Consider the following 12496-nt stretch of genomic DNA (forward strand, 5'->3'; position numbering starts at 1 on the left):
TTTATTTATTTATTTATTTTTAACTTCTGTAGTTCTGTTTGCCCTTTAATTTTGGTAAGGTACTAATTGAGTAATTGTAATAGGTTTTGGTGCTCCTTAACCTAACATGATACCACTAATGACTATCTAATCTTAGGCACTAATAGTCTAATACTACCCATGCTTTCACTTTGGTGAGAAGAAATTAATGAAATAAACATGTTTCTATTTAACAATAAATCTAGAGCAGCAACAAAATTCATGACAAATTTCACAATTGTTTGAGGTGGCAAGTTATTAATGCTAGATAATGAAGTAGTGTTAATAGTGGGGCCATATGAAAATTAATAATAATCTATCAACTCAACAAGCTTTGTTGAGTGAAATAGAGAGAATACATGCATAGTAGTTACAAATTGAAGGCATAAAATGGGAAACAAAGCTTTGTAAATGTCCTAATTGTATATGAAATGGGGAATAATTGTGAAAGGATTATGAGCCATTGCACTGTACAATAGTTTGTAAAAGATTAAAAATTAAAGAGTTTACTTTTAATCTCAGTCTTAAGATTAGAAATTTTGTAATCTTTTAACTTTTTGTCTTTTTAAGTTGAATAAAATTTTCTGTCATTTCTTTAAAAGAAAATTAATTATACCATTTAAAAAAAAAAGTAATTTAAACACTTCTTATATAATAAGTGATTCATAAAGTGATAATTACTTTTACAAATATATCAAGAAAGATTAGATTGACAAAATTTTCTCAAAAAAAAAAAAAAAGATTGACAATTTTGGTGAGGGGTTATTATTTGTGGGCTCCCAAGTCCCATCAAATTTCTCACGCGTTTAACGTTTTTGTCTTTTCTATGGCAATTTCGGTCGCTTATTCTATCATTATACGAACTTTCCTCTGTTCCAAGCTATTATCAACAGTCCACATGGAACTGCGTACTACCATCAATTAACAATGACTCAGAACTTTCTTTGTTTCTTCCTTCTAGATATTCTTTTCCATTTTTGTTTTCCACTTTCCTCCTCTTCCTATATTAATATGTGCCTCAACGTTCATATTCATCACAGTCAATTTATTGTGCTCTTCGCTATACAAAGCCTCCTAGAACGATCCTAAGAAAATCCCATCTCTCTCATCTTTCTTTAGATACAAGGAAGAGAAAAAAAATCATCTACAGAAATTTACCCCAGAATTTTTTTCTCTTTACAGCAAGCTTCAATGGCTAAGGAGATCATAGACTTGAATTCTTGGATTGAGGTAGCCCCAGCTCCTATTATGTACCCTCGGAAGAAGCCTTCCAATTCACCAAGGCTTGAGCCTATTGCTGAAGAGGGTGCTGAGGAATACGATAATGATTCATAATCTGGGTTGTTTTCTTTTCAGCTTCCTCTGTCTTGGATACTTGAAGAGCTGCTTGCACTTCAATTTTGGCTACCTGTATTCAGATTTATATAAATAGTTATGTTGAGCTGAAGTTTAAAAATCGAAGAAGTAGAGCAACCATATTAATGTTTCAGACTATAGGTGGCTCTGATCCGGAGCCCTTAGCTTTTGTAATAGGGTCATTTCATGAACATATTATTGTAAAAAACAATTTGCATCAGAACAATGCTTTCAATTTGCAAATTAGTTTCCTTTGATGTAAATTTTATCTCCCTCTATGGAAAATGGAGTTCCAATATGTTTTAGACTACTCGACTGTAAATTTTTTTTTTTTTTTTTGAGTATTACTGGACAGTATTTGTGATGCATTAGATTACAAACACTCATCTTTATTAGTTTGCCCAAGAGTTTAGAGCTAACAAAAAAGCTAAAATTTTCTCCTCACTTTTAGTAGTGAGGTCAGAAACTCCATCCTACTCATGAAGACTATCACAACAACAAATTCAATAACTGGATTTTCCCCCTAACGAAATTGATCAAGTTCAACCCTAGCATGATTTTAGCTCTACCATATTCGTTGGTAGCAACAGCCAATGGGCAACAATAATCTCGAACAAACCATAGGATTCAATAGGGCAGGCCAAATATTGCAAAATTTATCCTCTATACTGATTGCTTACTTGGCATGGATTAAAACAATCCACTAATAGAGATCCTTCCAAAGAAATATGTAAGTAAGTAGCTTACATAAGGCATGATTGACTTGGTACTCTGCATTCATATGGAAAAAAAAATATAAGAAAGGTACATTATTTCATGATAATTGCTTTTTATCTTTTGGTCAAAATATTAATTGATTTTTTGTATGAATGAGATTCAAAGTTTTAAACTTTTGTCCCTTATTCAACTACCATGAATTTTACCAATTAAACTAACTTGAAATCACATATCATTTTTTAAATTAATAAAAGAAATTTTAAACTTAGGGGTGTTTGGATTGCTGTGATATTACATTATACTGTAATATCACGTTATTGTAATATTACAACAATGTAATTTCAATACAAGAATACAACATTATATTGTTTAGGATGGTTACGAGATTAAGATGATGTGATATATTTTATAATTCTAGACTATGATAATGTTAGAAAAAATAAAATAAACCAAAAATCATAATGTTACATCATCGATGAAATTATCCCCTCTCCGCTCACAAATATCTTTTACCATTTTACTTTTTTAACTTTTTTTATTTAATGATTGAAAATAAAAATTGTTTTTTTCAACTCCCAATCTTAACTATTGATAACTATTGCACCAGCTTCTCAATCCTTTTAAAACAATATATGTTTCTTGGCAACAAATAATTACAGCCCTATTTTCCCTAGTGTCCTCCACACCGTCTTTCCACATTTCCCAAGTGCAAAACTTTTTACACTTTTTAGCTTTTTACTTATTTATCTCGATATCCTTTTTTTTTTTTTTTTTTTTTGTACCGCGTACTTCTGTTATTTTTCATGTTTTCTACTTTTCATTTATTTAATTATTAAAAAAAAAAAAACACGTTATCGTTTTAATGCGTATAAAATGACACCCACCAACTTTACTTTTCAACTCACACTCACAGTCTCACTGCAATTGCAAACAATTATAAATTTAAAAATAGTTTCATTAGTTTCAAATCGAATTTTGAAAATTTTAAAATCGTAACAATTTAAATCCTTTTTTTAAAGTCTGAGTCCATGATTCAATTCGATTCAAAAAAAATTATATGGTTTAATTTGTAGTAATCTTAAACCTCTCAAATTAATTTGAAACTTTTGAAAGAATAAAGTCCAATTTGAAACAAAAGATAACAAAAATGTCTTGCCCAATCTTACTTTCTCTCTCCTTACTCCACCATGATTGGGTTTCCTTTGCTTTGAAAAGGGGATTGGATTGAGGACAAGTTTGTTTGCCTCAGATACTAGAAAAAAAATTTCATTCAATGCTCATCCACTGTTGGTCAATGTTGATCTTAGTTTCAAAGAATTATCAAAGGTTTTAACCAAGATCATCCTTGAGATTCACATACTCAACCAATTGAAATGTATATGGTAGCTTAAACCATCACTCGCTATCGATGAACTTTGATAATCTTCTCACAACTTTGACTTCAACTATCCATGTCCAATATACATTGAAGACCTACTCACAATTCTGCTTGCCAAGTTACACTCTTGAATTTGCTATTGACACTAACCAACTGAATTCACTTTGGGATGAATTGGGACTGTTATTGCTTACTTTGCTTTATTATTGTCATCTCCACCATGATCAGTTTGGTTTGATGGGGATTTCCTTCACACCTTGACCAAAGTTGATTGAGTTTAGTTCAAGCACAATTTTAACTCCATTAGGATCTTAGCATCATCAAGTAGTGGGTACCAATAACCTTAGACAACCCAAACTCAAGTCCCCCTAAAGATTCAAATCTAGATTCAACACTGTATTACAAACCATATAAAAGTAACTTATGACCATTTAGCATCTTAACTTTGAATCTTTGATGGTGTTTATAGAATCTTTATTAATTGAATGTGAGCATAAACTATAAACTCAATAGGCCATGTCAAAATAAGTCATGACATCTGTTTGTAGTTTAACTAACAATCCCTGATATATATTTTAAATCAAGACACTCATGATTCAAATCCTCTCACTCTCAATTATATATATATATATATATATAGAGAGAGAGAATTTTTTTTTTCTTTCTTTAACATCATTTTGTTATCATGTTTGGCAGTGGCACCAATTAAGCTATTCATTTATTGGGATCCTACAAAAGAAGGATATTTATGAAGGCCATAACTTTAGTTATACCTCTAAAATTTTAAGTTTCATTTATCATTAAATTTTATTAATTATTTATTTAGGCAAAATTGTACTTCTTTTAAAGAAGTAAAATAAGGTAATGGAAATAACTTCATTCAAACTAGAAAATCACATCAACTAATTCATTTGTTAAGACGTGTTTATTGCTTTATATATTGTGTCCACTTTATGATTATTGTTCTCTATCATTATGCTAAGATATCAATTAATTTTTTGTATAGATGAAAATTGAACCTCAAACATTTTATTTGACAACAACAAATTTTATCATCTAAGTTAATTAGAAACCATTATTTATTTATTATATTGATAAAAAAAGGAAAAGAAAAATATATACTTACAATCTAAAAATGCATATGACATCCCACCTTAAATTTGTAAAAATCAAATCTATTTTCTTTTTTTTGGGTGCTCAATTGTTGAAATGAAATCTTACCTATAAGAATTGATCATATACATGATAACGTCTGAAAATTTGTCAGAATAATATCTTAGCCTAGAAGGTCATGGGAAATGTTTAAAACAACATGTTTTTTGGCTTCTTGTGCCACAATAATTAAAACCCATATTTCCCCACGCGTAAAAACTTTTTGATGGGTTTTTGGCTTTAGCATCTTAATTATTGATTTTGGGCTATTTATATATTAGAAGCAACAAGTCTATTACAAAAAGTGTTAGCTTTATCACTAGCTAACAGATGCTCCACCACAGGCGGTGGTTCCACAAGCACTACAAAAGATAAAGTACAACTAGCCCCTACTCTAGCTAAAGCATCCGCGCAACGATTTGCTTCACGATAAGTGTGCTCAACCCGTTTGTTGGAGAAGGTTCTCAGGAGGGTCCTGCAATCAGTCAAAAGAGGCTCCATTAGTATATTGGCAGAATCATTATTCATTAGCTAAACAACACTCTTAGCATCCAATTCAACAACAGGGCTATTAAGATTGAGGTCCTTTGCCACAATAAGTCCATCTCGTAAAATGACTTGTTGCTTTAAGGCTTATAAAATGACTTACCCACCACCTACTTTACAATCAACTCATTGTTCACATCGTCGCTTTAAGGCTTATAAAATGACTCACCCACCACCTACTTTACAATCAACCCACTAGTCTTAGTTTCTCACTCTCTCACCATAGCCAACAAGAACAACAACTCCAAGAAAGGTTCTGAAACTTTCATATACTCCATCTTTCATAAACAACAATTATAAATTGGGCAGCGAATGGATCTGTAAAAAGTTTTGTAGTTCATCCTAACAATCAGATTTGTCTTTGTACCAATATCTTCCTCTGCAATTCCAATTTTCCTCCAATTAGTGGGGCAATTTAATAATCTCTTTAGCAAAAACCAAAAAGGAATTTAATCTTGGTTTCAAAAAAAGAAAAAGAAAAAGGAATTTAATCACAAAAAATATGACTCATTGGCTAATTCAACTATGGTCCCACCAACTTGTAATTATCTTAGAATTTTGTTTTTCCTAAATAGGCAAATATAAAAGTGATTACTTTAAACTTACAACAACTAAAAATTGTTCATGAGTTAAATTTTAAAGATCAATAATGTACTTAAGCCTATACACGAAAAAGTCAATCCGTTTGAAATTTACATTTAGTGCCCATCTAATATAGTCTTTGTCCCTAGGAATTCTCAAGTTTTGGACAGGATTAACCTTGAGATTTACATTGCAACCAATAAAAATTTATATGGTTTTTTAGACCATCACCCACGATGTCTTCTACATCTCATATATATATATATATATATATATATAGAGAGAGAGAGAGAGAGAGAGAGAGAGAGAGAGAGAGAGGACTCATATTTGGGCTTAGCAAGTCATGCGTGACATATGTCAAATGACTCAAATACCCACTCATAGACATGCTTGGAAAGTTGCACTCCTAACTCTTCTATTTGACACCAACCAACCCAGTACACATTGGTACAATTAGGGGGTTGTTATCATCTACTCTACTTTGTAAATGCCATCTCCACCATTACAAGTTTGGTTTGGTGGAGATTTCTCGGGAAAATTTACCTTTTAGCATTATTTTTAGCAACTATTTCGTTAGTTGGCATATTTTGCAAACATTTTAGCAAACTAACATCTCAAGCATCAGAGGGTCGAGATTGGTGACAAAAATTGAGTCCTTAAGATCAAGTTCTAGTTTGGTGTGGAAGAAAAATGCCACGAGGAAATCGAGTCTGTAAGACTCGAGTTCCATTAAGAGGAGAAGAAGAACAAAGAAGGAGAAGAAACCCAGAACGTCACAAACCCACATGAATTTTTTTTTTTTTTAAACCAAAATAGAAAACCAACCTCAACGATGAAGTTGTGGATTGATTTGGTCTAGGATTGGCTAGCCATTGCATGTACTGATTGAAACTCAAACAACAAGGGCCTTGAAGAAATGGGTCCCAAAATGAAGAAGAAGAAGTAGAAGAAATCCAGTAGAAGAATAACCGAAGGAAGAAGAAGAAGAAACCTAGCAGAATGCTATTTCTTAGTGAAGGAACTTGAACGTGAATTTTTTCTTTCACGTCAAATGGCCAACATCTTGCAACCCTCGAGATACTAGTTTGCTAAATAGTTTTGCAAACTTGATAACTAACTAAAATGTTTCAAAATTAATGTTAAATGCAAAAAAAATTCTGATTTCCCCCGCACCTCAACCAATATTGATGAAAATTTAGTCCTATCATTATTTTAACTTGACTAGAATCGTAGTATCATCAAGTAGTGGGCAACCATAATCTTACACAATCCAAGTATCCTCAAGTAGTGGGCAACAATAATCTTGCACAATCCAAATTCATGTCCCCAAAGGATTCAAATATAGCAAACCATATAAAAGTAAGTCATGATCAAAGTTCAATTGATAACCTAATTAGAATAGTTTTGTAGTTTAAGTGACATCTCTAAAATATATATATATATATATATATATATTTGCAGTAACGGAGTGAAGAAAAAAAAAGTACTAACATTAATTAGATCTATTTTTTTTTTTTTTGCTGAAAAAAATTAAAATCTTTTATGCATTAAAAAAAAAAGTGTTAAAAATGAAATCTTAACTATAAGAATTGATCATATACATGATCATGCCTGAAATTTGTCAGAACTATATCTTTAACATAAAAGGTCACGGGAAATTTCAAAGCAATATATATGTTGTCTTCTTGCCACCAACAACAGCAGCCATGAATTTTTTACTCCTTAACCCGACCCATATTTCCCACGTTAAACTTTCTGGTGAGTTTTACTTTAGCTTTTACTCCCTCCGTCTCACTTTTTTTGTCCTATTTGAAAAGTCAATTTTTTTAAGGGGACATCATTTATTGTCTTGTCTAATTTTTAAAAATGTATAAGTTTCCAAAACTACTCTTAAAAAAATTTATCAAAAAATTGAATTAGTAAATTAATAGGGGTATAATAGAAACATTAGTAAATTAATGACTTTTATTTTTAAAAATAGGACAATATTTTAGGATATTTCAAAATAGAATAGAGAACAAAAAAATGTGGAACGAAGGGAGTAATTTTTAATTATTTATTTCGATGGCCCTTTTGGCTATTGGCTTTGACCCGCGTCCTCTCATTGTTCACGTTGTCGTATTAATGCTTATAAAAATGACTTGTCCACCCACTTTACCCTCAACCCACACAACTCTCAATTTTTCACTCTCAACTCTAAAGAACATCTCTCTTTGTACTTCGTCTTCGATCTCACTTCTCCAGCAAAGGAAGAATACTCCCTTCTCATTATCTTGTTCATCTTCAGAACCAGGGTCTCTCTGTTTCTGCGATTCTCTTGATTACTACAATGGCAATGGGTGTCAGATATTTGAGTTCTTGGATTGAGGTTGCACCTACCCTCCTTATTTGTCCAAATAAGCTTCCTGTCTCTCCTGTATTGGAGACAATTATTGAAGAGGAAGTTGAAGAATGCAACGAAGATTCCTAATATTTTTATTATTATATTTTTTTAATGAAATTTCGTGCATTTGTTAATACCCTTCAATTATAAGTTTTAAGGGTAGTGAATGGACCTGTAAGTTTTGTAGTTCATCTTAACAATCAGAATTGTATTTGGACGTATGTCTTCCTCTTCAATTCTAATTTTTGTCTTATAAGTAAACTTTTTAACATAAACAAATAGAGGATTACAATCATGGAAATATGGACCATTCGCTAATTAAATTTGTCTTCAATCATGGACAAGAAACGATCAAAGAAGAACCTAAATTTTTATTACATCAATTGAACTCCATTAATATTGCAGGTGATTAAAAATCCACTCAAACCCATAAAAAAACCAAGAATTTATGAACTATTAGTCTACCATCAAGACCAATATCATATGGATCTTGCTGGGTTTCCCCAAGATTAACAATTGGGACAGATTTTATTGATGTTTGCTTATAGGATCTATTCAGCTGAACTTAAGCACAATCAATGAACTCCATATGAATCTTGTTGGTGAAAAAGAAAAATTGAGTTAATTTCACTTGAGAGCTTTGGGGGTTAAGGAAGATGGGTGGTGGGGCTTGTGGGTAGGGTAGGTGGAATTGAGATGGAAGAGGATCTCTGAAGCAATTTGTTTCTATGAAACCATATCTGATTACATATAACAACTGCAAGTAGAGTAAAGGAAAGGGCCTCTTGCAATTGGAGATGTTTAATTATTTCTCAGGATTGATAATAAATTTGACCCAATTGGTGGGCAGCTTAGAGGGATCTTATCTATATGGATTGGCCATGGGGAAGATCGCCACACTAATTGAGCTATGGGGCACATTGAGTGAAGATGTGTGGAGTTGTATCCCATACTATTTTCCATGTCAAGAGTTTGTGGCAGGGGCTGATTTTGGCTTTTCATTTTGAATTACCAATCAGATTTTGATAAGGGACCATAGGATTCAAATATTTGTTTTTGGTCTGTAAGTTATGCCGATTTTACCAAGAGGAGGATGCCATTGCTCTGGTGAGCCCAACAAAATTTAGCTTGCTGCTATTATGAGCCCAAATGGATATTTAAAATTTCTCCAATAGTTTTTTTTTTTTTTTGAACCCAAATCCATCTTTTATTAATCCTCATAAACTGTCAAAATACAGAGCTTCCAAAGCAACCGGAGGTGAGTCCTCCATCCATACAATTTCATCATCAATATTTTTTGCAAACCGGGCAAGAGAATGCGCAACAGAGTTGGCAGTACGGTGCACACAGCTCACAGTAAGAGTAGTTTTGAGTCTTCGTGAATTAAAAAGTGTAAAGAGCTTACTCATATCCCATTAAAAAGTGTTTGGATTAATAGGATTAGATACTCCGTAGATGTTTGGTACTTATTGGATTGGAGTGAGCGGGATAGAGTTTTCCATATTGGGGATCTAGGGGGAATCCCAAATCTAGTTACTTTCAATCTAAAAATTTATATGACATTGCTTCTTAATTTTGTTAAACTCAAATCTTAACTATAAGAATTGATCACATATATGATCATGTCTGAAATTTGTCAAAATGATATCTTAACACAAAAGGTCACGGGAATCTAAAGCAATATTGGCTTCTTGCCGCCAATAATTACAGCCATGATTTTTTTTATTTTTTTTACTTTTGAGTCCTCCACACTTCCCAAATTTCCCATGTGTAAAAACTTTTGGATGGGTTTTTGGCTTTTAATTATTTATTTATTTTGATGGCTCTTTTGGTACCACCACGTCGTCTCATTTCTCACGTTGTGGTTTTAACGCTTATAAAATGACATGTCCACCTACTTGTAAGTCTCAACCCACAACTCTCAATTTCTCATCAGTCTCTCTGTGTCTCTCCCCACTGTGAACAAGAACACCTCCCAGAATTCAGGTTTTGAAACTGTCTTATACTCACATCTTCAATCTCACTTCTCCAGCAAAGGAAGAACTACTTCGTTCTCATAATTAGCAGGACAAAGCAATTCTCCAATGGCAAAGATTGTCCAATATTTGAGTTCTTGGATTGAGGTTGCACCAGCCCTTCTCATTTCTCCCAATAAGCTTCCTATTTTTCCTGTATTGGAGACAATTACTGAAGAGGAAGCTGAAGAATGCAACGAATACTCCTAAAATATTGGAGTGTGCTTTCTTTTCTTTTCTTTTTTTTTTCTTTTTTCTAATTATTGAATTTTGTTGATTTGTTCATACCCTTCAATTACAAATTTTAAGGGTAGCGAATGGGCATGTAAGTTTTGTAGTTCATCCTAGCAAATCAGAATTGTTTGGTAGCAAATTCCTTCCTCTACGATTTCCAATTTTTCTTCCTTCCCGTTTTCCCTAATAAAAGAACTTTAGAATATCTCCGGTGGTGGGAGAACTTTATATTCTCGTTAGCCCTTAAAATTAAAAATAAAAATTATAATCATGGGAAATATGTGCTTCTACTTCAAAAAAGAAAAATTCACGGGAATTAAAAATATCAAATATGGGTCATTTGCTAATTAAATTACTCTTCAAAATTTGGAAGAGAAATAACAAAGAAGAACGGGTTGATTGTATCCATTCTATTCCCTAAACATTCATGTGCAGTTTATTTTAATTTTAATTTTTTATTTTTAATGTGCGGGAGTGTTACCAACTTTTTTCTTTCTAGGATTATAATTTTTAAAAAAGTTGATTACATATTAAACACTATATTTTAAGGTTGAATGAAATTATACCTTACAATTAATTTTAAAAGCTTTAAATTGAATCCTAAAGTCTAGAACAATTACAAACTAAAAATTATAGTTTCATAGTTTCAAATCGAATTTTCAAATCATAACAATGTAAACCCTATTTTTATTTATTTATTTATTTTTTAGTTTAAGGTTTTCACCAAGTATTAGTTAAGGAAAGAACAATAATATTCTATATTGCATTGAAAATCTTCTTCAGTTTGTTACTTTGGAGGATGGTTGTGCTATGCGCTTATGGTTAATAGTTTTCCCAGATTTAATATTGTGTTAGATGGGAACTAAAAAAGTGATTGGTATATGTGCTTGTTCCTAATTGGAAAAACTAGATGACTCATTTTAGTTGCTAAAATCAATTCTAATTTATTAGAGCTTTTCTGAAGACGAGGCTCTTTATCAGACTGTCCAAAAACTAATTAGCTCCAGGGATTATTAGTTTTTTGATAGCTAGTGGATTGAATTCAATTACTAGTTAAATATCCTTTGGTAGGAAAGCTTCAACATGTGTGCATAAGTTTCTTCTTTATCTGAACTTCTCTTTTTTATCCTACAATAATTATACATTAACACATTATACAGTTAAAACTTAAAGGGCTAGATTTTTCTTTTAGTCAACTCAATTGGCACCTCATGCTCTTACAAGTTTTAGGTGGAGGGTTAGGTTTTGAGTTCAAGACCCATTTGCTGCATTCTTACCAATTAAAAAGAGGGGGGGGGGGGGTGGGGAAGAGTTTTCTTTTAGTCCTAAATCCATAATGATCCCCCTTATCACTTCTTTGCTTTCTTCCTATAAACTTTTTCTTTATTTTATACACTCTTCCTTTGTATCAAGCTTCTCGTCACTGATCACTGATTGCACATGCTTGCTGAGGCAAGCAGATCTGGCCACCCATTAGCAGCATCTTTTCTTGTATAATGGAGAATGCATTCATGGTCTGCCATCTCCTAAATTTACAACAAAAAATACTAATGTCATAACTTTACCTCTTTTTATCTATACTTTTAGATTGAAGGAACTCCCCTTTTTAGTGTTACCTTTGAGCTAAAGATAAAGGTAATGGAGGCACTTCTAAAAAATAACAATAAAATAAAGGAAATTGAGGCATCACCTTTAGATGGCATTATATCCATATTTTTATACTTTTCCTCACTCATCTTAACCCCAATGTTCTAATTTGATTGGCCATCTAAATGGAAATAGTTAAACTAAATCCATTACACATTCAATGGTTGTCTACTCATTCATATTTTAGATAAATTATCTAGCCATAATCCACCCTAGGAACCCCAATACTTGACTAAGCCCAGTCTCAGCCATCTTAATAGAATTCTTTTCGTTTTGAATTTCTCCCTTAAGTTTAACACTCTTTATGCAAGAAACTCAAAATGCTGCAACTCATTTATCATTAGAACTTCTAATGTTGTTGAATATATGATCACTTCCTACCTTAATTATGTCTGATGCTTGATGTCCATTTGCCATGTCACTTATAAATTAATTACTTTGATATCTGTTGGGGTTTATAAATACCAT

The sequence above is a fragment of the Quercus suber genome, unplaced genomic scaffold (genome assembly GCF_002906115.3).
Source record: "Quercus suber isolate HL8 unplaced genomic scaffold, Cork oak 2.0 scaffold_502, whole genome shotgun sequence".
Lineage (NCBI taxonomy): Eukaryota > Viridiplantae > Streptophyta > Magnoliopsida > Fagales > Fagaceae > Quercus > Quercus suber.